The 25,417-nt window shown below is 35.2% G+C and overlaps 1 pseudogene; it reads left to right on the forward strand.

The window, feature by feature from the left end:
- The first annotated feature begins 3,911 nt into the window (after nt 1–3,911).
- On the forward strand, nt 3,912–4,445 carry LOC106973234 (ADP-ribosylation factor 1-like; annotated as a pseudogene).
- The last annotated feature ends 20,972 nt before the right edge of the window (nt 4,446–25,417 follow it).

The following is a 25,417-nucleotide window of genomic DNA, read 5'->3' on the forward strand; positions in this document are numbered from 1 at the left end:
CTGGTGTCAGACAGACTAATCACATGTAATACATGCTTTATTTACATTATCTTATGATTATTCAGTACATTATACATTTTATATAAATACAATTATATATTCTAATGCATACATATCATACTTTATATTATACTTGTATTTAATACACACAAAATAATGATAAACACAAATTACTATATTCATATTCTATTTGGGTATAATACATTATCACTGTCCTACATTCTATAAGAAGAAAGTACAAAAACCAAAACACCTTGAGGTACATTGGGATTCCAAGAAAGAAAGTTTAAGTAAGAAATTTTTAAGATGAAAACTAAATTGTATGCCAGGTGAAGCATAGGGTAAGAATGTTATAGATAGTAAATGAAGGATTTGAAACAAAGGAAAACTTGTTTCTATGTATGTAACACATAGTAGCCTTTAGAAAAGTGAGAACAGATTTAAAAAAAAAATGTATTTCCTTCAGAAGCTGCCATCAATTATTTGCTTTATTTTCTTCATTTGAAAAACAGGGATGATAACTGTACCTAACTCATTAAGCTGTGATGATCAAATGCAGTATTGTACTATACTCTGTACTTCTAACAATGCTTGCAGACCAGTATTCTGTAAGTGTGTGTTAATTAAACAAAAATGATGGATGAGTAGATAGGAGAGAAGAAGAGAGGGAAGGAGGGGAAAGGAGGAGAGGAAAGACATAAGGAAAGGAGAGAAAGAGGGAGAAATAGAAAAAAGGAAGAAAGAGAGGAAGATAGACTTTTGCAATTGTTCAGAAGTTTCTAGTTTAGGCTGTAGGTGGATAAATAGATGATAGATACAATAGATCTATCTGAACATGCTGATATCTATATTTATACCTGTAGCTATATATCCAACAAGAGCAGAATTTGTGGGTCTTGAAATATGTACACGTTTAACTCTCTAGGTTGTTGCCAATCTGCTTTCTAAAGATTTTCTTTCTTTCTCTTCTCATTTTTGTTTCCAAACTTACACTTACACAGGTAGTTATGAGGGTTTGCATTTTACTATATCCCTGCAAACACTTGTTATTATAGGCCATTTAATTTGTGTTGGATATAAAATGATTTTTTATTGTGATTTTATCTACTTTTCTTTGCTTACTATTGACGTTAGGCATGTTTTCCTTCGGTGAAAAGTCTGTTGATGTCTCTCCAATGTCTTCAGCGGATTATCTTTGCCTGAGTTCTTTCATATATTTTATACTCTAAAGTTTTCTTTTTTTTTTTTGGTTTCGATTGTCAACAAATTTGTAAGTTTGTGAGCATATTTGCAATCTTTTCATGAGACACTTTAACAGAAATATTAATTTAATTATATATTCCAAATTATCAATTTTTTAAATGTTTATTTATTTTTGAGAGAGAGAGACAGCGAGCATGTGCAAAAGCAGGGAAGGGGCAGAAAGAAAGGGGTACAGAGGATCTGAAGCAGGCTCTGTGGGTCCAAATCCACTAACCATGAGATCATGACCAGAGCCAAAGTCCAACACTTAACCGACTGAGCCACACAGGCCCCCCAAATTATCAATCTTTCAAATTATATTTCATTTTTTGTCTTGTTCAAAGATATTTTAAAGCTAAAAGTGTGCCATTAATCACCTATATCTTTTTTAAAAGCTTTGAGTTACTGTATTTCATATTTAGGTTATTTTTCATCTGGAATTCATGTGCATATAAGCCCAATATAATATTTTCCACATTTATAATTAATTCTACTGCTGTGACTAAAGAGTTTATCTTTTTCTCATTAATGTGTTATTTTAAATATTTAATATTGAAATATTATATATATTATAAATATATATTCTAAATGTTATATAATATTATATTATATATAATATTATGTTATAAATAATATATTATTATTTTAAATATTTAATATTTAATTTAATTAAGTATTTAAATATCTCATGTGTTATTTTAAATATTCATGGGTCTGTTTTTGAGCTCTATGTTAATTTGGTTATATATCTGAAAAAAAACTTCCTTATTTACTTATATATTACTTACTAATATCCAAATTCATTATGTACTTTTTTCCATTTTTTTAATTTTTTTTTATTTTAAACAGCCATATACACTTTTTTTTTTTTTAAGTTTATTTATCTATTTGGAGACAAACAGAGATAGCACAAGCCAGGGAGGGGCAGAGAGAGAAGATGACAGGCAGAGAATCCCAAGCCGACTCATGGGGCTCAAACCCACAAAATCATGAGATCATGACCTGAGCCGAAACCAAGAGTCAACACTTAACTGAGTGAGCCACAGAGGCACCCTGTCACATGCACTTTTGAAGCGATTTTCAGTTGTATTAATTAATGTAAAATTTGGTTATATGAGACAGTGTTCCAAAAAAACTATTGCTTATAAAAGACAAATGTTTATTTTTCTCACTTACAATCTCCATTCAGTGGAGATCCTATTCTATAGTATTGTCTAAATTCTATTCTAAACTAAATTCTATTAATTTTTTGTTGTTGTTTCACCATTCCACACACGTTGCCCTCATCCACATAAATGAAAACAGTTCTGCAAAACATCCTTGTTCCATACAGAAAGAAGGCAGGGAAGTCAAGGGTGACAGGCAAGTCCCATTTAATTAATGGGAAAACCCTGAAATTGAATACATATAAAAAATATTTTTGAACTTCCATCTTATCAGAGAGAATTTAGTCCTACGACCATATCTACATGCTGGGGAGTGAAGGAAATGTTATCCTTTTCTGTAGATAATGATATACTCAGTATAAAATTTAAAAATCAAGATTTGTTACCATGAAAGGACATAAAGGGACCTTTTTGTTGTTGTTAATTTATTTCTGTGGCTATCCGAATATCCACGCACTCACTTCTCATTCATGGTACAGACTCCTTTTCTCCAGCAAGAAAATCTTAAATTAACATAGTAACTAAATAACCATGAAGAATGAATAATGTTCAGCAAGTTTCAATATGGACATTTAGTTTAGACAACTAAGAGACAAATAATATGTTTATACACACCATGTTGAAATATGGATTAAGAATAGGAACATTGCAATAAAAATTCATTTGGAAAAAGTAAGAAGAAACATGGTCAGCCTTAGCCAAAGCATTTATCAAATGTCACTGGGTAGGACACAGCACTTTAGAAACAACTCTGTTATTCATGGTCTAATGTGCATTCTAGCTCTGCCTCTGGGGAATTTTCCCTTGTGTCGATATGCCCAGGTCACATTTAAGAGGAAATTGGAGAATATTCCCTTGGGAGGTTAGTGCTGGCTTGGTCTATTGGAGATTGTTTATTAGTTATATGATGCCTCTGCATATCAAGCTCTCCATTTCTTTGCCAACACAATTACTTGGACAACTTGAAGTCCCCACCCCTTAAGTGTGTGATGTGCACAGCAACCTACTTCTAAAGAGTAGGAAAGCTGAGACTAAAAAAAAAAAATAACTTGACCCTGGAGAAAGCTGACGTTTAAACACTCCTTTAGTCAAGTGATAAAAGATCAACAGTGAAATATTACATTGACTGTATGTATTCTTGATATGACATGACGGAAACAGCGCTTTACCTCTGTAATCTTTATCCCACAAAACTATAACCCCAGTCTGGCCAGGAGAAACACATCAGACAAAACTAAACTGAAGAGTTTACCAAATACGTGGCCAGTGTTCCTCAAAACGGTTAGGGTTATCAAAACAAGGAAGGATTGAGAAAGTGTTCACCATCTGGAGGAACCTATAGCGATATTATGACTAAATGTACTCGGATATACTGGATAGGACGCTAGAACAGAAACAAGATCCATGAGATTAAAAACTGTAAAACGTTAGTGGGAGCGAAATCAATGCCCTGCTTGGAGAAGCAGCCTCACTTGGCCAGGGTTGGTCCCGCCCGTCTACAGCATGGAGAATATCTTCACTAACCTCTTCAAGGGCCTTTCTGGCAAAAAGGAAATGTGCGTTTTCATGGTGGGCCTGGATGCTGCAGGAAGCCCACCATGCTGTCCACTCTGAAGCTGGGTGGGATCGTCACCACCATCCCCACCATACGCTTCAGTGTGGAAACCATGGAGAAGAACGTCGGTTTCACCGTGTGGGGAAACGCGCGCCAGGACAAGATCCAGACTCTGTGGCGCCACGACTTCCAGAACACGCCAGGTCTCGTCTTTGGGGGCAGGCGGCATCAACAGAGGGCTCGTGAACCCTGCCTGTGAGTTGCTCATGGGGATGCTGGTGAAGGGCGAGCTCAGGGACGCAATCCCGCTGGCATTTGCCAACAAGCAGGACCTCCCCAACACCGTGAAAGTGGCCGAGATCACAGAGAAGCTGGGTGTGCACCACAGGAACTGCTACGTGCGGGACACCTGCGCCACCGGCGCCCACGGGCTCTATGAGGGAGCGGCCTGGCTGTCCAATTGGCTCCGGAACCGGAAGTGAGCCATGCTCCTCCTCTTCCCTTTGGCTGCTTTAATTTCTTCCACCCTGCTTTCTTCTACAGTGGTGTGAGCGCGGAAACGGTGTCCCTGGTGGGTCAGTGCGCCGCACCCTGCTGCAGATGTGCAAGCGCAGCCTGCAGCCGGGTTTTATTGACTGTAAATAATTATTGTTACCAACTAGGCAGTTTTCTGGTACTCCTATGCAATATTACTCAGCTTGCTTTTTTGGTGTTTTGTTTTGTTTTTGTTTGTTTTTTTATTGTAAAAAGAGAATCAACTCACCGTTGGGTACTGAGAAGGGATGTTAGGCACACGGCGATCTCCAGGAGTGGCTGTGTGGGATCAGCCTAGCGCTCCTCCTCTGGGATCCATTCTGGGTGCTCAGATAGGATCCCTGAGATTCGCTGTGTCTCTGGTCATCCCGTATCCCTTAGCTTTTGTGCTTACACTTGTGCTCACCCAGCGGCCCAGGAGATGGGCTGGGGGCTGTGGTCACCACTCCTGAGCCCCCAGCCTTTCCCTTTCCCCGGCTTCCCTGGGCTGCCCGCACCCCCAGAGCCCCCATCTATATGTGCTTTTATTCTTTCAGCCTGCAAGGGTCACATTTGCCATCGAAAGGGCGACCGCTACTTTTTTCTTCTGAACTTTTTGGTAAACATGAAGAAGCTGGAGCTGTTCAACTTTAGCTTGGGGAAATCATCAGAACTGGTTTATGTGATGTGGAACCTCGTACAGTTTTCAATGCATCATGAGTAATCAACTGTTTTGTGTACTTGTCTTCAGTTTTCATTTCAACAAATAAGCACTGTAATTATAGCCACTATAATAAAAACTCTTAACTATTAAAAAACTACAAAATCTTAATAAAGTACTGCAGATAAAAATATACCAATAATATTTCATTAGCTGTGACAAATGTACCACATTAATATGAGATGTGGACAACAAGGAAAAATGAGTACAGGGTAGAGGAGAACTCTTTCTACTCTGCTTGCAACTTTTCTATATATCCAAAATTAGGCTAAAATAAAATTTATTTAAAACAATTTAGTAGTATCTTGTCCATCTGTTTCCAATCAGCTCCATTTGTGAATGATGATGTCCAAATATTCCCTCTAACCATGATTTAAACCCGAAGTATTTGGTCTTCAATTTAATGTTCTCTGCTCTCTTATTCTTCATCCCTCCTGCTGTACAACATAATGGAAGATGTCTTGCTTTCCTAGACAGAGTTTGAATGTTCTTCTGCTAGGCAGCTAACAGAATTACCCACTACTGATAATTTAAATTAAATTACAGGCTTAGGGTTTTCAGCCACATAACACCGTGTATTGTAGACCCAGAAATCTGTGAAGACAGGCTTGTCTGTATTTGCCCCTTCACCCAAAACTATTTTCCAAATTTCAACTGACAACCACGATTGTTACTTGTCTTCCTCAATGTGGAGAATGCCAAAAGATTGAAGATCTTAAGATCTATATCTATATATTCCCGTAGTGTGAGGGCTCTAGTTCTATCAGTAAATTGAGTCATTTTGCCAGGATATGGGATTCTTACCAGAATGTAATTGCACAGCTACAATTTTAATTTAAGAAAAATGCTTTCTTAGGATTCTTTCTTGGAAAACACCTACTACACATTTTTAAAAATATTAGAATTGGCTACCATTGCTCTCGTGGTCAGGTCACTTGCACATCTAGTAATCTTGCTAGAAAAATAGAGAATATATGCTCAAGTTCCAAAATCCCATATAGTAGTTTAATTCCTTTTTATGAAAGGCAGGAAAATGTGTCAAAATTGTAATGATTTGATTTGCTTTTCCATCTTGGACACCATTAGCAAGTGGTCTTTTATATTGAGTGGGGAAAGACCAGCAATTAGGTTGCTGAAGCCAAAGTAGAGGTTTAGACACAGGGTCAGTTGATTATTGAGTAGAGGGTGGAAAGGAAAATGATTCATCCAGAATTTAATCTTGTGAATGCATGATTCTGACTACTATATACTTTTTGTTTATGTTGTGATCTATTCATTTGAGGCTGAAGCAACACCGATAAATAGGTTGCCTTTTATTAGAATTTTTTCCTACTATTCTTTATTTCTTTAATTTTTATTAAAATGTCATATGCTCTGCTCACATATATCAGTATATATCACTGCTGATAGCCTTCAAAGCAACCCTACTTCCTTCTTCTTATGTTCACAGTTCTCATTCTGTCCAGTACTCAGACCTACCCTCTGGGACTTTGGTAAATCTTATTGGAAAGACAAACTATGTCACCATAGTTCCACAACGATCCCATAGTGGTGTCACCATGATTGGCACATGAATGAATTCCAGTGACTGACATGTGACTGAATGCTGAACAGTGAGAAATGGGGCAAGTCTGCAGTGGTCAGAAGTCTTTTTGGCATAGGTCTTTAGCTCCTAATTCAAGAAATGCAAGGAAGTGACAGTTCTTTTAGTGACTTGGTTATTGGTGTGTGATGTGATGCCTGATGCTGCTGCAACCATCTTGTGACCATGAGAAAGACTGACCAATACTCCCAGAATGTTAGCATAAAAAGATGAAAATAAGCTATGAACTACTGAAATGCCTGCTTCCGAATTGCAGCTGTGTAATATAACAAATTTCTTTAAATTGGTTTAAAATGCTTAAATCATTTTGATTTAGATATTTGTTTCTTGAAAGTGAAAGTATCTTACCAATTACTGAGAAAATCAATACACTGTGAAGTAAATAAAATTTACCAAATTGTAACTATATGCAATAAGAGTCTGCTTTAATACAGTTAGTTTTAAAGAAGGCAGCTATTTTTAAAGACTACATATAGAAAGGGCTTGTTCAATTTTATTTGTTTGATCATTTAAAATATTCTTTATTTAAATTTAAGTATTTACATGTGTTTTGCTAAATTTAAAACGAATATAAACAAATTAAAATCTATATAATCATATAATTAATATGGCAAGAAAAAGTAAATCTCTCTCTTCCCTTATTTAATTTTTTTGTACTTTATAAAGGGAGGGGAGATATCTGAAGGATACTGTATTCTAAATCTCTGCCCACTGCCTTTAAAATATTAGTTTATTTTGTCTCAAATTATGTTCACACATTTTTCATATGCATTTGGTAAGTTTTAAAATTGACTCTCACTCTTAATTCTATGTATGATCAGATAGTAATAAAATAGAAGATGCCAACACAGTTTTTAAATAGTAGTATTGAATAATAAGACTAGAGAATTATGCTATTATATGTGACAGTCATAAATTATATCACCAGTTGTATGATAAACATATTATTTTCTCTAACCCATAAAAGAAATTAAAAATTCTCATCACCAAAGGTAAGGCTTACCTTTGCACTAAAATGTGCTTTTTTTATTCATTGAAACTCAAACTTTATGAGAAACACACTAAAATAATTTTGACAGATAATGATAGTAAAGCCCATTGTCTGATGTTTCTATCCATGCAAATTACTTCCTCATATGTTGCTTCATTTATTTTGTACATTTCCTTTATGGTCATCATTTATTTTGTATCTTAATTCACTTTGTATGCCAAATCCTGATCCACAGATCATACCTTAATTATTTTGATTGTATGTCCTGATAACATGTAGTGTGAATTTAATTTTAGGAATGCATGAATAACTATTTCTTTTAATATCTACATTAGTGGTGAGATTTTATCTCATCAAGAAGATGTTTATAAACATCTTCTTTCTAGCCTAGAATAAGAATTCACTTCAAAAATAATACATATCCTAATTATTGAAATGGTTCTAATATCAAAAAACTTTAGCCTACAAAATTCTGCAAAATCTGAGACTATTTTTACTTGAAATACAGTCCAGCTCATTCTGAATTTTGGTCTGAGACAAGGTTTGCACAATCACACTGATGAAACCATGCCAGAGATGTTAATATATAAAATAAGAATATGCTTTATCTTTCTAGATCAAGGCACAATCCTGTTGATTAAAATTTGGGAATATATTGAGTCCAATCTATGATGTTTCAGCCTAATGTTCCATACAGTAGTTTTTATTGTAACTTTATTTCACATAACCTGTAACTGCTTGGAATGGGTCTCAAAAATGATAAACTGAATTAAAAATCTTATGGTTTTCTTTAGTCAAAAGTCTCATCCAAAAAAAAAAAAGTCTTATCCACTTACAAAAAAGTGTATGAAATAGTTTCTATTAACTCTGATTTTAGAAATTTGGTGAGACAAAGACCTGCTTTCTATTTTTTTTTTTTTTGATGTGGCTTTAGGTATTAATTATATCCCTTGTTTCTGCTTACTTTTTCTACCGAACTCTAGATTTTCAACCAAGTTCATCACCTTCACCCATAAATCTAAATCGTGTCTTCTTTTCAATACAATAATTCCATTAAATAGCTTTTTTTTGATGGTAGAAATTGTGATTTGAGAGGTAGATTGATATGAGTGTATGAATGCCTAAAATGCTATGTATCTTTATTTGTGGAGCTAGAGTGGATATTTATTAGACAGATTTTATTTGTAGTCTTTTCATCCCCTCTGTGTCTTCACTAAATTTGTCTAAGTTTTGTATCAATCATAGTGAAATTGTGATTCCCCAATAGAATGGTAGATTTGGCAATATACTTTCATCCTGTATTTTATATTGGTTTTATATATTTTGAAAATACAGTATGAGATGCATAATTGTTTGGAATGAGTTTAAAATCTGGGATATTAACTTCAATCTGATATGTTTTAATACATTGTTACCAGAATGTCTTATTTATTTATTTATTTCCTTTGGGCTATTATTTACTGGTTTGGCCATTTTCTTTTTGTGAGTATATTTTCCACGTTTCATAAATTTGTGTGGTCTTATCTTCTGGGTACGTTGATTGTTTATATTGGGTATAGCACGGAAGTACCACCTTACCCTCCCACCCCCAAACACATACACACGCAGTAACTAATACAGTAGATTCAACATCAGAAGACTTTGAACTATAAATATCAAACGTCGAAGAAAACTGAAAGTTTCTTTCCTGGATATGAAAAGTGAAATGTTTCCTTTCCAAACCCAATTTAAGAGACAGCTCTTGGTCACTAAATTTCCAGAGTGGGTATATATACCCCGGCTCCCTGAGTCCTCTAGTGGGATGTTAAGTATGTCTTATGCAGTTTCCCACAGTTTGTTTGTTTTTGTTTGCTTGTTTGTTTTTGTTTGCTTGTTTGTTTTTAAGATAAAATTTTACTTGTTCTGTTCATTAGCAACTGAATGCATATTCTTTGCTGACTGCTTCCCCAGCCCCCACTTCTTTGCTTGTGTTCCTGCAAACACCAAATGAATTACAAGTACTTAAATCCTGTCTTCAAGTCCACTTCTGGGAGAACCAACAGAAAATACCAGTTCCCAATATTCAATTTATTAAATAGAAAACTTATTTATATTCACATTTATTGTGATTTTTGATATATCAGAATTCATTTCACATCTTATTTTACCCTTTGATTTGCCTCACATTTATGATTTTTTATCGCTTGGAGTACACACAAAGACCAGATACTTTAGTTTGGACTTGCTTTTGTCTTCATTTAATTTCACCCAAGGGAAATGAAAACCCAGAAGAAGCTGGAAGTTAATTCCAGTGCTAAAATGTATTTTTAATATAAAGAGGAAAAATAAATATATGTATGTTAAAATAGAGGAAGCATTAAAAAAATGATTCTAGAGTCAGATTTAAAATTACCAGACCAAAAGACATGGAAATAATTATAAATTGCTGAGAAATAGTTTATGCTCAAGCATGTGCTTTAATCATGTAAAAAAGTTAATATATCAAAATATGATTTATTTTGCAACTTTGAAGGCAGGAAGAAATTTTAAAAAATTGAATAAGTATTAGTATAATAACAGCTGCCATTTATCAAGTACTAGAACAAAGACATAGCATTCAGAACATTACATGCATTCTCTCTTTTACTCTTCATGACAACCTTGGAGTTATACGCTGTTATCCCCAGTTTTTAATTTACAGACGAACAATCTGAAGTTTCTATTCATTCAATAAATTGTTCACATCACAGACGGAAAGTGCCTAAGTCATTCTGTGAAGCACATGATCTAAGTAGCCGGAAATTGTAGCATACTGGAAAAGGTTGAAGTTGCAGTTGTTTTTCTGAAGCAAAAATATAAATTTTTTCAAGTATATAACATGATTCTGCAGCACAATACTCAATACTGTATAGTACTACAATAAAGATGCCAGTATTCTAATAATCATCTGTGATCTAAACTTTTAAAATTATATTGTATAATTTCAAAAGAGATTATTTTTATTGTTTCATAAATATCCTCCTCAATCTATAAGGTAGGTATACTTCTCAGATTATCTATCTATCTATCTATCTATCTATCTATCTATGTGTCAAAATTTATTCTGCTTCTTCATGGAATCTTCATGAGAGAATAAGCTGAGTCCTACAATTACCCTGAAATGTCATAAATGTTTCTAACACCCTAGTATGGTGTATTTGAACACCACTAACTCTACTTAGCTTGAGGTCAAGTGCTATAAAATGTAAAAAGTGTTGACTTAAAAATGATGTAAACATAATATTTCAGAGCAAAGGTTAATGCATTTACTCAGAAAACTTTGAGCTTTCCATTTTTTAGTAATAATAAGTTTTTGAGCTAGACTTTTAACATCTCAAACCTTCTTTTCTCACCCCGCCCCCCACTCTAAGCATAAAACTGTCTCCGCATTCTTCAGAGTTGTTGTAAAGGTCAAATGAAATCAGGGTAAATGCTCTAAAAACTGTCAGGTGATATATGGAGAAAAAGAATTGGGGTATTATTGTTAATAAAGTAACCATTTACAGGAATTTCCCCTTTATAGTCTCCTCTACAGTCTCTCTGATGGAATGTTTTGCCTTAGCCACTTAAACTATGTCCACCGTAGATAGCCTCTACCGTCTTGACTTTTTTTCTGATGCCAAAATGATGAAAATCCTGTTCACTGCCTGTTAAAATTATGGGAAAATAACCCAGTCTGCCAAGCCTGACTTTATTTCCCATAAGGTACCTGTATGAAGATACAGCACCTGTCATACCATCTCCCCAATAGAATTCTCACTAAAATTTTTGGTGATTTCAGTATTACTATTAAAAATCCTTTTAATCCCTTAACTCCAGAACTGCTTTAATGCTTCAACTCCAATGATCTTGACTTTCAGCCATTTACTCTGTGGCCATGCTCTCGTTATTTCCAGCAGCCATACTGCCTCCTGAATATCAGCTTCAACCATTCTGTTCTCCAACCACTGCCTCCTATTTTTCATTTTCACTCTATTATCACAGAATTCCAACAACACCTATTTTTTTTCCATCTGAGAATAGTAAGTCAATCTGTTGACCTACAACTGGTATTCATCCCCATCATGTCTTTATTTTCTCTATTGCCTGACTTGGTTTCATTATAATTACTCTACTGCATGAACTTGCAATTTCCTTCTCGCTCTCTTTTTTCTTTTCCTGCATTTTTCTATCTTAGAAAGATGCTAACCTTAATTAAATCTGATTTTCTACCTGTTCTGTTGCTGCATCTGAGCAAGTTAAAGTGGCTGGTGGAAAACACATACCCCTATTGACTGATCTCACTTTTAACCCATGGCCAGTAACCTCAATTTTCTACCTGCTTGAGAGCCTAGTTAATGTTCTTTGTCTATGTACACTCCAATTCTAACCTCAAGGACTATATCACATCTTGTCTTTCATCTCAAAAACCTATTTAAAAACTGGAGAGGGGGGGCACCGAGGTGGCTAAGTCAATTGAGCGTCTGACTTCAGCTTAGGTCATGATCTCACATTTCATGGGTTTGAGCCCCATGTGGGGCTCTGTGTGGCCAGCTCAAAGCTGTAGCCTGCTTTGGATTCAGAGCCTTCTTTCTCTGCCCCTCCCCTGCTAACGTTTTATTTCTCTTTCTCTCCAAAATAAACCTTAAAAAATTAAAAACAAATAAAAAATAACAAATTGGGAAAGTATAATAAATCAGAAATAAAATATAACAAATTTCTAGGATCTGTTTACCCATGTTACCTGCATTTATACTCACACTCTGGTTTTCCTGTTGGTTTAATTTTTTTATCTGTATTACCAGGCCAAAGGCCAAAGGTCAAATCCTACACTTTTGCAGTGAAATTATCATCTCTCAAACTATCTTCTTGCATATTTTCTTTGTATTTATTTACCAGTTAAATTTATTAGTAGTTAAAACTGAATGCAGAATTCAGTTTTAAATGTTTTCGGCCACACATTCTCTTACCGACCACATTGCTCTCTTCTCTCTACAGTAAGACTCCCCCAACAGTTGTCTACATTTTGTATATCCAGTATTTCTCCTCCTATTCTCTCTTAAATGCAGTCATGTCAGGTATTTCAACGATTAAGCTAAAGTGCCCCATGAAATTTTGTTGTTAAATCAAATGGACGCGTATATGTCCTCATCTTACTTATCAGAAACAATTGGCACAGTGGATCGCTCCTTTTCTAGAAGCATATTCTCTACCTAGTATCCAAGACCTATGCCCTCCTAATTCTCCTCTAACCTTACCTTTCAGCCACTTTTTCTGATTCCTTCCTACGTTTTGAGCACTTTATTTTTTTCTTGGTCCGTATCTACTATCTGAAATATACCGACTCAAAACACTCACTTTCTTGCTTCTGGATCATCGCAGTCTTAGCATACCTGAATCTGCAGTTTTGTTTTCATTCTCCTTTGAACTTACTTCTCATTCAATTGTCCCGGTTTCAAGAAATAACAACTCCATTCTTCCTGTTGTTCCTACCAAGACCTTGGATTCATCATGGACTCACCTCTTTCTCCTTCCTGACATATTAGTAACGAAAACTAAGTGATTACTGTGTGATTACACAATTCTAGCTGCTATGTACACATAGACACACACACATATATTAACAATGAATTTCTACAGTAAGTAAGTTAGGAAACATAATTATTCATTTTTTATAGACAAGGCATTATAGTAAGCTTAAGAAGCACTTGGCTATAAAACATGAAACAGCCAGTTCTGGGATTTAAACCAAAGTAGTCTGTCTCCAGCGAACATGCTCTTAAGTCTGTCTTAGTCTGCTACGCTTTTGAAATATTGCCAAGATCCAATTCAATCAATTCTAAAGGTCTTCAGTTTACTGACTTGCTCTAAGCAACCACTGTCTAATTCTCCTGTTGCAGTGTCCTGCTAACTACTCTCCAGGTTTCCACTCTTACTGTAGAGCTCAAATTCAGAATGATATGCATTTTTAAAATATCCACATAATATCATATCTCTCTGTTCAAACCCCTACTGTCCCTTCTCATGTCTCTCTCTCTTTAAATAAAAATCCACAATCTTTATCCCACAGGCATTGGTAAATCTGTTCTTCACCACCCTCTCTTTCCTTTCTGCCTTCACACCTTACCACTCTCCCTGTCTCTAGCCTGGAGGCCTTCTTGCCAAGTTCACTCTTGCCTTGGTGTATTTGCATTTGCTCTTCTTTCTGCCTGGAATGCCTTTCCTCTGGACACTTGCTAGTCTTTCTCCCTCCCCTCCAGCAGGTCTGTTCCAACATCACTTTCTTGGAGATGCTATTGCTTAACACCTCATAGAACATAACACCAATCTCTCTCTACTTATTATTTGACTTTGTTTTGTTCTTAGCTGAGTGTTCTGTTAGGTCAGGTGAATTTTACTTTTTTCTTTTTACATTTTTTTCATTAGGAAAAAAATACATTTTTATTTCTTCAAAAGTACCAGATATTTGTAGAACGCTCAGTATATGTGTGGTGTGTGGACAAATACTTTTTTGAATAAATTAGGAGTCCACGCATATGCTGAAAGTAGCCCAAGTTGTCCGTATGCCTTTGTAGTTAAGCTAAAATTTAAATTAACTAAAAATCTCACACTGTGTCTTCTTTGAGACAGAAATTGACAACTCTAGGTGCTTATCTATGTGAAAAAATATTGTCACACATTATGGGATAATTTGATGTGAAGTTTTCTGGAACTGGTTCACTACATTCTATCCAAAGATAGCAGCAGAATGGAATAACTAGTCCACATCCATAACAAGTCTGTAATTAGACAACTTCCTAATTACCGAAAGCTGATTTACTAGATCTCCTGCTAAGTCTGTTTGAAAGTCTCCAGATACAATTCAAAAATTTTGGCATATACCCTTGGTTGGCTGCATTAATTTGTTCTCCGTTTTCCCTAAATTAGTTGTCTCTCAAGTGAGGTGTATGTATTTTCACAGGAGGTGAGCAAGATAATCCATCAGGGTGCAAGAAGGAAACATTTCAATAAATGACATCTAAACATAGAGAAATAAAGTAGTTATATTAATATATAAAATATGGGTGAATACCGATCTTCTCACTCTATCTAACAACAGATGGAGGATTGGCCTACAGGGTACAACATTCTCCTTGAGGGAAAGGGTCAGAATTCAACCAGAAGGGATTTACCGTGAAAATTTTCCTTTTTTTCCCCCTGAACAGGTTGTTGTGGGTTGTGACATACCTGTTTCGGGTTCGGGAATTTTCTGGATGGTATTCTCTAGTTGCAACAAAACTAAGTCTGAAGGGGACAAGCAGCTGAGAAAATCTCCCTACAAAGAACCGTGAATTGAAGATATCGCGAGTAGTACAAGTGCCTGCCAAGAAGAAATAGCAAAGTGTATGCTTTTCTTACAATATAAGCACTTTGTCAGCAGCGACAGGATAAAACAGTGCCAGTGTAATAAGGTTGAAAAGAAAGATGACACACACTGAAATGGTCTGAAAACAATTGGAAAAGTGCAGTTAATTCCCATCTAACTGTGTGCTATGCTTTGAGATAATGGTTAATAATACTGTTAAGCTATTATTGTGAACAAAGCTGTTAAGGACTGAGTGCTGAGAAGTGTCAAATTTTACTGAGCAATCAATACCAGTAATTGATTGCATTGGAATTTTTTTGTGTGTCAGTAAGGAACGATATAAATTAAAATATCAAATCATGTAAGTATTATTGCTTGTTTATACTATTCTCTTAAAACAAGATTTTTCAAATTTCAATTTTGTGGTTTTTTAATAATTTACATGCCTATATGTCAGTATGTCTATATAGATATATAAAGTATAAATGAATAGTGTGCATTTGTTAGGGGGGCATAAACTCAAAAATTTTGATAATAGAGGTACATGATTAAAATGGTTTGGCTATAACTGTCTCAGGATATGAATGGCTCATAGTCTACACATATTTATACAAATCTAAAACCACTAATGGAATTTATTTATTCAAGCAATTGGTTAATATGATAAATATTTAAAATCCATTAAACAGACTGGCACCATGCAGAAAAAGAACGTGATTACATTAATGCTAAAAAGTCCTATATTCAAAAATGTGAACTTTGATCATGTTTTAGCTCATTTTTCTCACAACATGTAGTTAAATGAAGCTAATTCATCATATTACACAGACATGAGATTAGGTTTCCTTATATAATGTGAAAAAAAGGCTTTGTAAAAAATAATAAAAGTAAAAACAGGTAATAATTTATAGTAACAGGTTAACAAATTTTAAAAAAAATGTTGCGACATGCATAAATGAACTTACATTGACTTACAACTCCAAAAAGCTTGTTTTTGTATCATAAATTGGTAAATTTAACATAAACACACTATATAATTGATACTATACATCATTAAACTTTAAATATTTTAAATACGAGTACTTATATTAATGTGAATTATAATTGCTCCTGATTAATAGAAAATACAAACATTTTTACAGACATACAATTGTATCTCTAAGGTATTATTAATATTGTTATTTGAATGTGCAATATACATTAAATTTGTAAAATATAATAGTGCAATTTTTAAATTTCTGTACATGCTAATGATTCATATTTGTTTTTTAAATATAAAAATTATTTTATAAATGCAAGATATTCACTTAAGTTCTGCATTCCACTTAGAATTAAATATTCAAAATTAATTAATAAAATGTGGTTTTGAGAAATAATTTGTTCTTACATGCTTATTATTTAAAATTCAGAGGTATATTGAAAAGAACCCAAGAAATTGCCACAAGAATAGTAAACCATGCTGTCACACATTTTAAATTGTATTTCCTTAAAATAAAGTCCTTAAATTTCCCAATTAGAATCAATATGTTTACTGTGATTTTTGGCAATTTTAGGTGAAAAGAATAAAACAGAGCTATTGTACCTTAGAATAATCAAACTTGTCTAAAAGTCTTGGCGAAATTCTTACACCATGGTAACGTACATAATATTCAAATTATTGTTTTAATTCTTCAGTTGGAAAACAGTGATTAACACTTTATTTGCAAGGGTGCCTGGGTGGCTCAGTTGGTTAAGCATCTGACTCTTGATTTCAACTCAGGTCATGATCTCATGGTTTGTGAGTTTGAGCCCCCACATTGGATCTGGACTAAAAGCATAGAGGCTTCCTGGGATCCTCTCTCTGCCTTTCTCTCTGCCTCTCCATCTTTCAGTCAAAATAAATAAATAAACTTAAAAAATTTTTTTTAACATTTTATTTACAAACTTGAGTTTTTATTTTCAAGTTTGGAGAACATATGGAAAGAAGACTTTCCCAATGTTGGTGAAAAGAGTCTCCTGAGCATTTATTTAATTTTATTAAACCCACTTAAACTTTTCCTCCTCAAATTAAGAAAATAAAAAGTAAATGAAAAACAAGAGCAGAGAAAAAAGAAACTACCGATCTAAAAAAAAAAAAAATGTTCCCAACAAAGAAATACACAATAGTTCTATTTTCAACTCTCAGACTCAATTGGTATTTCAATTAAATATGAGGTTGTCAAGTAGGGTAGTCAAATAAATGTAAGATAATGAAAAGATGAAGTGCTCTTAATATAATCATCCTCAATTTAGTGTGCAAATAATAAAGTGAGCTAACTGATGGCAAACCCAAATGCAAAGCAGTCCAGGCATTAATATTTATCACGTTCAAGGGAGTTCCACACTTCGAGTAACGCCTAAGTAGAGTGAAATTTTTTAATACCTTAAACCCACAAACTGCATTTCTGTAAAAAATGTTTGCACTATCTAATAATCAAGAGTAATTATAATTCACATGGTTGTAAGCTTTTGACCCTTAGAGGAAACTTCTTAGTAAAAAAGGCTATTCTTTGCTTTGTGCATCATTTATTAGGACATGGCATCTTCCACATCTAAAATGTTAACTAAATAGGTCAATTCTACCTCCAAATTATCTGCCGCCATAATTCCGCCTTTCTTGTGTGAAATGTTCTGTAGTTCCTTTTAGGTGAGATAATATGATTTCTCAACTTTCTTTTAAAATACTCGCCTTATTCTTAATCATGGATTCAAACCAACCACCACTGACACAAAATGTTATTCCTTAACAACAAAGATACTACTGTCATTCACTGTTTATTTTATTTTTTTTATGTTTATTTATTTTGGGGAGAAACAGAGACAGAGTGCGAGTGGGTTGGGACAGAGAGAGAAGGAGACACAGAATCTGAAACAGGCTCCAGGCTCTGAGCTGTCAGCACAGAGCCCAATGTGGCACTCGAATTCAGGAGCTGCGAGATCATGACCTGAGCTGAAGTCGGACACTCAACCGACTGAGCAACCCAGGCGCCCCTGTCATTCACTGTTTAAAATAAGAAAAAGCACCAATAGTAAGCCGATATACATGTCAAAACAAGCTTCTGTTACCTCCCTATTGCCTACCAGACAACTGTATAATCCTGACTCCTTACCTTCTCCAGAAACATACTAGTCAATTTCCCCCTGGCCTAATTGTTCAAGACTATCACTCAAGCTCAACTTCCTTTGCAGGACATCTAAACTTTGAGATTGCCACTCATGAACACATCTGACCTGCTCCACGCACTCCACCTTTACAAATACAGGTTAAAGAAGTCTCCAATGAATATATTTTATGTACAGTCTAAAAGTATCTTCATCAAAATATGTATTTCTGTTATTGTAGTGAATAACTTCCCCTCATACTTGTTGCTACTTCTCCTCCTAGGACCTGTCGCATCCTTCTTTTCCCATTGACCTTAGATTATGCCCAGTTTGTGTGCAGACAACTTTAGAAGTTTATGGACAGGTGCAGGAAGTTTAGACGTATTTGTAAAGAAACATATAATTAATCAGATCTTCAACTTCCTAGAATGTTCTAAAAATATCCACTTGAATTGGGGTAAATTCAGATTTTTCTGGTGCCTGGGTGGCTCAGTTGGTTGGGTGGCTGACTCTTGATTTAGGCCTAGTTCATGATCCCAGGTCATGGAATCAAGCCCGTGTCAGGCTTCATGCTCATCACGGATCCTGCTTAAGCTTCTCTCTCTCTCTCTCTCTCTCTCTCTCTCTCCCTTCCTCAAATAAATAAATAAATAAATAAATAAAATTCTTTAAAAAATGAGATTTTTACCACATAATATATAAAAGACGAAATCATAAACAGAGTTGTAAAATTATTGAAAACTCTCTGATTAATTATGTATTTTTTGTGAATGGATTTTGATATTTTTGTTTGTAGTAGGATAAGAAAGTAAAACAATTTATAGGCTCTCTTTAAATTACACTTTATGGGGAGGCTATTGACTTCAAAGTAGCATAGTGGGAGACAGTTACATTATTTTAAATTAATTTTTAGAACAAATCCATGAAGTCGAGCTAAGAAAATGTTGCAAATTTGTTTAAATCACAGACCCATGAGCACATCTAGTTCCCCTCCCTAACTCGTAAGTAAACAGTCAGCAAAGACACATGCTAATAAACTGAAATAACACTCTTGTGGGAACCTACAAAAACATAGGAAGCTATACAGTAGCTTTTTTGCAGTAAATTTTAAAGTGTCCTTTTTTTCCATTTATATCTGAAAATAAACTTACTTCTGGATTAAAGTCTATTTCCTATTGTTTAGTCATCTGGGGACATGGAAAACTGCATCTCCTTCCTAATTACTCTGTGAATGACTCATTTCTATAATCAGATCAGCCTTGTCCTTCCTTTCTCTAAGCTAAACAAATCTAATTCATTTAATTTCTATTTGCCAGAAGGTTAATTATCTTTGCTTCTTCTCTGACCATCTCCTGTTCTTTCATCTTTTTTTTTTTTTACTTTTTAAAGTTCAATATCTAAAACTAGAGACAATTATAAAAACTGATTGATGTAGAACAGCAGGAAGATTACTGTCTATTCCTTCCGTAATTTTTTATTTAATATTCCTCATTACCTTATCAAATTATTTTTTATCATGACATTTCACTGCAGATTTCACATTGGCCATAGATACGATCTTCAGTGTTCTTTAAAAAAAATTTTTTTTCTAACTCTTAGAGCATCCTCCCTCCCAAGGAGTCTCTCTTCTCAATTCATTCATACATCAACAATTTTGAGGCTCTGACAGTGTCTTCTATCTCTGTCTCTATCCTCTCCAACCCATCTATGTTCTACCATCAGATTAATCATCCTAACGTAGCATTGCTTCACTATATCCTATGGGAAGCCATTCCCTATTAACTGTCATATTGGGTCATAACCCCTCTGGGTGCTTGCAAGATGTTCCTTATTTCATTCCTGGACATGAAGGTGAGTTGCCTATACTAGCGACATCCCTCTGACAATTTCTCCTATGATACTCCCATCCTCCTCTACTGTAGCATTTATAATACTCTTCTGTAATTTTCTTTTTGTCTTCCCCATCCTACTCTAAACTCACTGAGAACTTAGACTATGCGAGTCACTACTTTTCTTGATAGCCTGGCATTTTGTACTAGCACTGAGACTTTCAATACATTTTTGTTATAAGAATAAATGTGTAAATTAATTTACATGCAAATAACACTGTGAAAACATTAAATCAATGAATTCTAACTATTTCATAGTTAGAATTTCTTCCACACAGTTACACATGCCTGAATCTAAACCTTTGTCTATCCTACAAAGGGGGCAGGTGTGAGTATTACCTTGGAAAGAGGAGAATATGACAAGCAGTACCTCCTGGGTAGAGAAACTCTTTGCTTATAGAGGGGGAAGGAGAAAGATGACAAGCAGTGAGACTTGAGTTCCCTGATCACTCATCTGAGTTATAACTTCATAAAGAAGAGGATCGCAACACTACAAAATGCCCACAGATGGAGGAGACAATTGAGCCCAGAAGGGCTTTTGTTTATATTGCCATTTAGGGACTCTAGATGACCTTGAGAACAGCCCAATATCTGTATAATTTTAGGAGAAGATAAATGGTGCTTGACTTATTCAGACCCAGAGGGATGTTTAAGAGTATTCCTACTGTATCTGAGTCCATTTTTGGCCACTGTGAACAGAGATAGTCAAGAGCAGTAGATCTAATGTATTGAGAGAAGATGATGACCCCATGGGAAAGGCTGCAGTTCAAAGAGCTTAGGGCAAGTACCCAACAGACAACATGTTGAGTTTCCAGAGGTCAACTGTACCAGCAAGAGCTGTGATGGGGATGGGTCTAAAAGAAGGTCCCAGCAGGCCTCGACTATGGCCAGGACACGGATGAGCCTTCCCAGCCATAATCTGCACCATAAATGGCAGTAAGACACCCAATGTTATGGAGTATCAATGTATAAGCCAGTGAGTACCCAGAAGACAGCAGAAGGGTCTAATCAGAGGTTAGGCTCATTTTTTGTCATGACAAAAGCACACAGGCAGTCCTCTGCACTTCAGGCATATTGAGGAGCAGAAGAATCCCTGGAAGACTGGGCATTTTCCCCAAAGGAGACAATTTTAAGATGAAAACAGGCTTCTTTAAAAAAAGTTTTAATGTTTATTTTTGACAGAGATAAACAGAGTGCGAGTAAGGAAGAAGCAGAGAGAGAGGGAGACACAGAATCCGAAGCAGGCTCCAGGTTCCAGGCTCTGAGCTGGAGCTCAGCACAGAGCCCAATCCAGGGCTTCAACTCACAAACTGTGAGATCATGACCTGAGCTGAAGTCGGACACTTGACCGACTGAGCCACCCAGGCACCCTGCTTCTTTACTTTTAATTGTAATTTTTCAAAGCTCCCCTGTCCTCAGCAGTAATGGAATGACTTTTTTTTTAATTTTTTTTTTCAATGTTTATTTATTTTTGGGACAGAGAGAGACAGAGCATGAATGGGGGAGGGGCAGAGAGAGAGGGAGACACAGAATCGGAAACAGGCTCCAGGCTCTGAGCCATCAGCCCAGAGCCTGACGCGGGGCTCGAACCCGCGGACCGCGAGATCGTGACCTAAGCCGAAGTCGGACGCTTAACCGACTGCGCCACCCAGGCGCCCCAATAAGGAAATGACTTTAATGAAACTATATTTTTTGGAATACCTAAATGGTGCTATGAAAAAATTCCACTCAGCAACAGGTGAATGAAAAGACCACATACCCCATTAGCAGCAGGGTGGATGTATGCTAATATCTTGCCCCTACACACTCTCTATGTATCCACTCTAAAGCCACAGGCAGAGCAAGAGCATAAAACTTTCCCGTGAAATCTGGCTCTAATGTACTTGTACAAGCCTAACATCCACCTTACCTTAATATCTGTATCTCCTTGTTATAGGCTGAATTGTATCCCTTCAAACTTCATCTGTTGAAATAAGTCCTACTCCCAATGTGACTGTTTTTGGAGATAGAGCATTTAAGGAGGTAACTGAGGTTAAATAAGATCATAAGAGTGAGTCCCTAGTTGACAGGATTGGTGTCCTTATTATTGGTGTCTCTTTTCCTCAGTACACAGAGAAAAGGTCATGTGAGGACACAGAGCGAAGGTGGCAATCTATAAATTAGGAAGGGAGGTCTCTTGATCTTGAACTCCTTGCCTCCAGAACTGTGTGAAAATTAATTTCTGTTGTTTAAGCCATCTAACCTGTGACATCTTATTACGGCAGCCTGAGCAGACTAACATAACCCTCTAAATAAATTTTCTATAGTCATACCGATCTCTTCACCACGTTGCATACCCATTGTTGTGTCTTTATTCATGAGTCACTTTGCCTTTCTCTTCATTTTTTCTAATCCAGCTACTATTGATCTTTAATAACTAGGTAGGCTTCTACCTTCTAGATACTAGCACACATTATTCTCTCTCCATGCTAAAGTCCCAGAGCCACTCTTAAGTAAACCTATATCGCTCACGTGTAATTAGACTCTGTTCAGCAACTAGACTTTGGATTTCTCAGGAAAGTATGCAACAATTACAATTCTCTCTTTTTTTTAATTTTTTTTAACATTTATTTATTTTTAAGACAGAGAGAGACAGAGACAGATTAAGAGCTGGGGAAGGGCAGAGAGAGTGAGACACAGAATCTGAAGCAGGCTCCAGGCTCTGAGCTGTCAGCACAGAGCCCAATGTGGGGCTTGAACTCACAAACTGCAAAATCATGACCTGAGCTGAAGTCGGATGTTTAACCCACTGAGTCACCCAGGCGCCCCAACAACTACACTTCTTGAGTAAATCTTACTACATCCAGGAAGTTTGATTAGCGAGAATATTCTTTCAAGCTTATGGTTGGCGCTGACTTTCCAGGTCTATTCCATTTGTAGTTTCAAGAGGTTATTTTTTTTAAACATACATTTTAATCCCATACTAAGGATTAATTTCCTTTTCATTCTCTTTTCTTTTTTTCTTTTCTTTTCTTTTCTTTTCTTTTCTTTTCTTTTCTTTTCTTTTCTTCTTTCTTTCTTTCTTTTTCTTCTTTCTCCTTTGTTTTTTGTTTTGTTTTGTTTTGTTTTGGTTTGGTTTTTTTGTTTTGTTTTTTTTTTTTTTTTTGTAAGAAAGGCAGACTGTCACATGCACCTCCTCATTTGGATGTGTCTGGAGTCTTGGAAGCCTGACCAGCCCATATTGTACAAATGGACCTGGAGAGCTTGTTTGGAGGTAATAGGAGGGGCGCACAGGTACTTGCATACCCTTGGCAGAACTGTCTTCCTCTATCAGGAAAGGTCATCCTCTTCGATCCAGCCTGTTGCTTCAGGAGGGACACACATGTAGCAGTGAGGGAGGAAGGGACACCCCCCTAGCCAGCCAGATAAGCTGAATCAACCCTGGCGATCAATGGGGTGACAGATGTCACAGCTAGGTCACAGTCACATCCTAATTTATTTTTCAAGCGTACTTTTCTTATTGATTTTATACTTTGGATAGTTTTTTAGACAAATGTATCTTTTTAGTTTCTATTGTTTGCTTGGTTTTTGTTTTGTTTTTAAATTTTATTAGGTGGCCACCTGTTTAAAATATACATATTCCTTATATCTGAATATCCTTATAACATGTCTAAATATTATAGAAAAAGCAAAGTGCATGGAGTCCAAAGACAAATAATGATCTTTTTTTTCTTCTGAGCTTCTTAGCACCCTCTTAAAATTATGAGAAATCTATTGTCTACTTTCTTCTAAAGAACAACTAGGAAAATATATAAAAGTGCTTTTAAATCATGAAGAATGATAGAAATATATTATTCTTTGAAAAGACCAAAAATTTAAAAATGATCTGTTTCAACTAATTAAAACACTATATAAATAATTTTAAAAAATCATATCGTATTTTGTACACTATTGCAAATGTCAATAGTTTATCAAATTCATTTATTATTGTATTATTTGGTTAAAATATAACGAAAACATTTAAACCCCTAAATTAGCATGGCAACTATATTCATAGCTTAGGTATAGTTATTCTTCTACAAACTTGCTATATGAACTATAAACACCAGCTTATGGTGTTTACATAGGTCAAAGAATTCATCACATCACTAAATCTGTGATTTTAATGTTACTATTTCTCTGTATCTTCCTTTAAAATAAAAGGACCACATGAGATTAATAACAGATGTTAGAAGGTGTTTGATGATGACATTGAGAGCAAAATCAAGTTTAAATAACACAGCGGCTTGCGTTCCAATAGAAGACACTTGAATTGTGCACAGAGAGGTAGGGAGGGGCCAAGAAAACCACCATTGCCTGTGGTTGGGGCACGAAAGAATGTGTGTACACAGATATGGAAGAACATGTACAAGTTTACACACCCGCACATTTGATCGATTATTTTTTCCTTATATAGAATATGTACTCTATCGTGCTCAAACTAAGGGTCCTGGGAAATCATTTACTTTGCCATCTGTTACCAATCACCATTCTATTTCAGCTTACAGTTATTACTGAAAAAAAAAACGTTACCCTAAAAGTACCTGGTATCTCAAGCTTGATTTACATGTTACTATTTCATAAACACCCTCATACAGTCATATGGAGATAGCAGGAACTTTAATTGTATAAGATTTATTATACAATGTTGTCTTTTCTTTTGTTTTTTTTATCATCTTTCAGAATGTCTACTTTTTCATGACATAGCAAAATTTTAACCAAATAAGATACCTTTATGTTGTTCGTAGAATAAAAAAAAACCCTCACGATTAAAGGCAAATTATAAAGTGTAAGTATCATTTCTATCTGGCTTTTAACTCTCTGATCAATATGAAAGTATCCAGGAAGCATAGGAGGTAATCTATTCACTAATAAACTGTAAATGAAACTCTGTGATTTATGATAGTTTTAGAATTTAATGTGCACATAAATATTTCAATTTGCTCATTTCAAATATATTAAGAAACATACTAATAGATATTTGGATAACACCAAAGTCATGAAGTCTAAGGTTTTTAAACTTAATTATTATACTAGTGGAAATAACCAGTGATGAAGAGCTATTTTTTTATAAAGTATCATACTCCCTAGTTTTAATTATCTTTTACTCATATAAAATTTCCCTACTTCACTATTCCAAATCCTACAAATCCATAATAAAGCACCTTTTCATACATTATTTGTGTCTCTCTTAGGGCACACTGCTTTCTATCTGAATTATACTCATGTACTTATATAACTATTTTTCCATATTAGA

The sequence above is a fragment of the Acinonyx jubatus genome, chromosome C2, assembly GCF_027475565.1.
Source record: "Acinonyx jubatus isolate Ajub_Pintada_27869175 chromosome C2, VMU_Ajub_asm_v1.0, whole genome shotgun sequence".
Lineage (NCBI taxonomy): Eukaryota > Metazoa > Chordata > Mammalia > Carnivora > Felidae > Acinonyx > Acinonyx jubatus.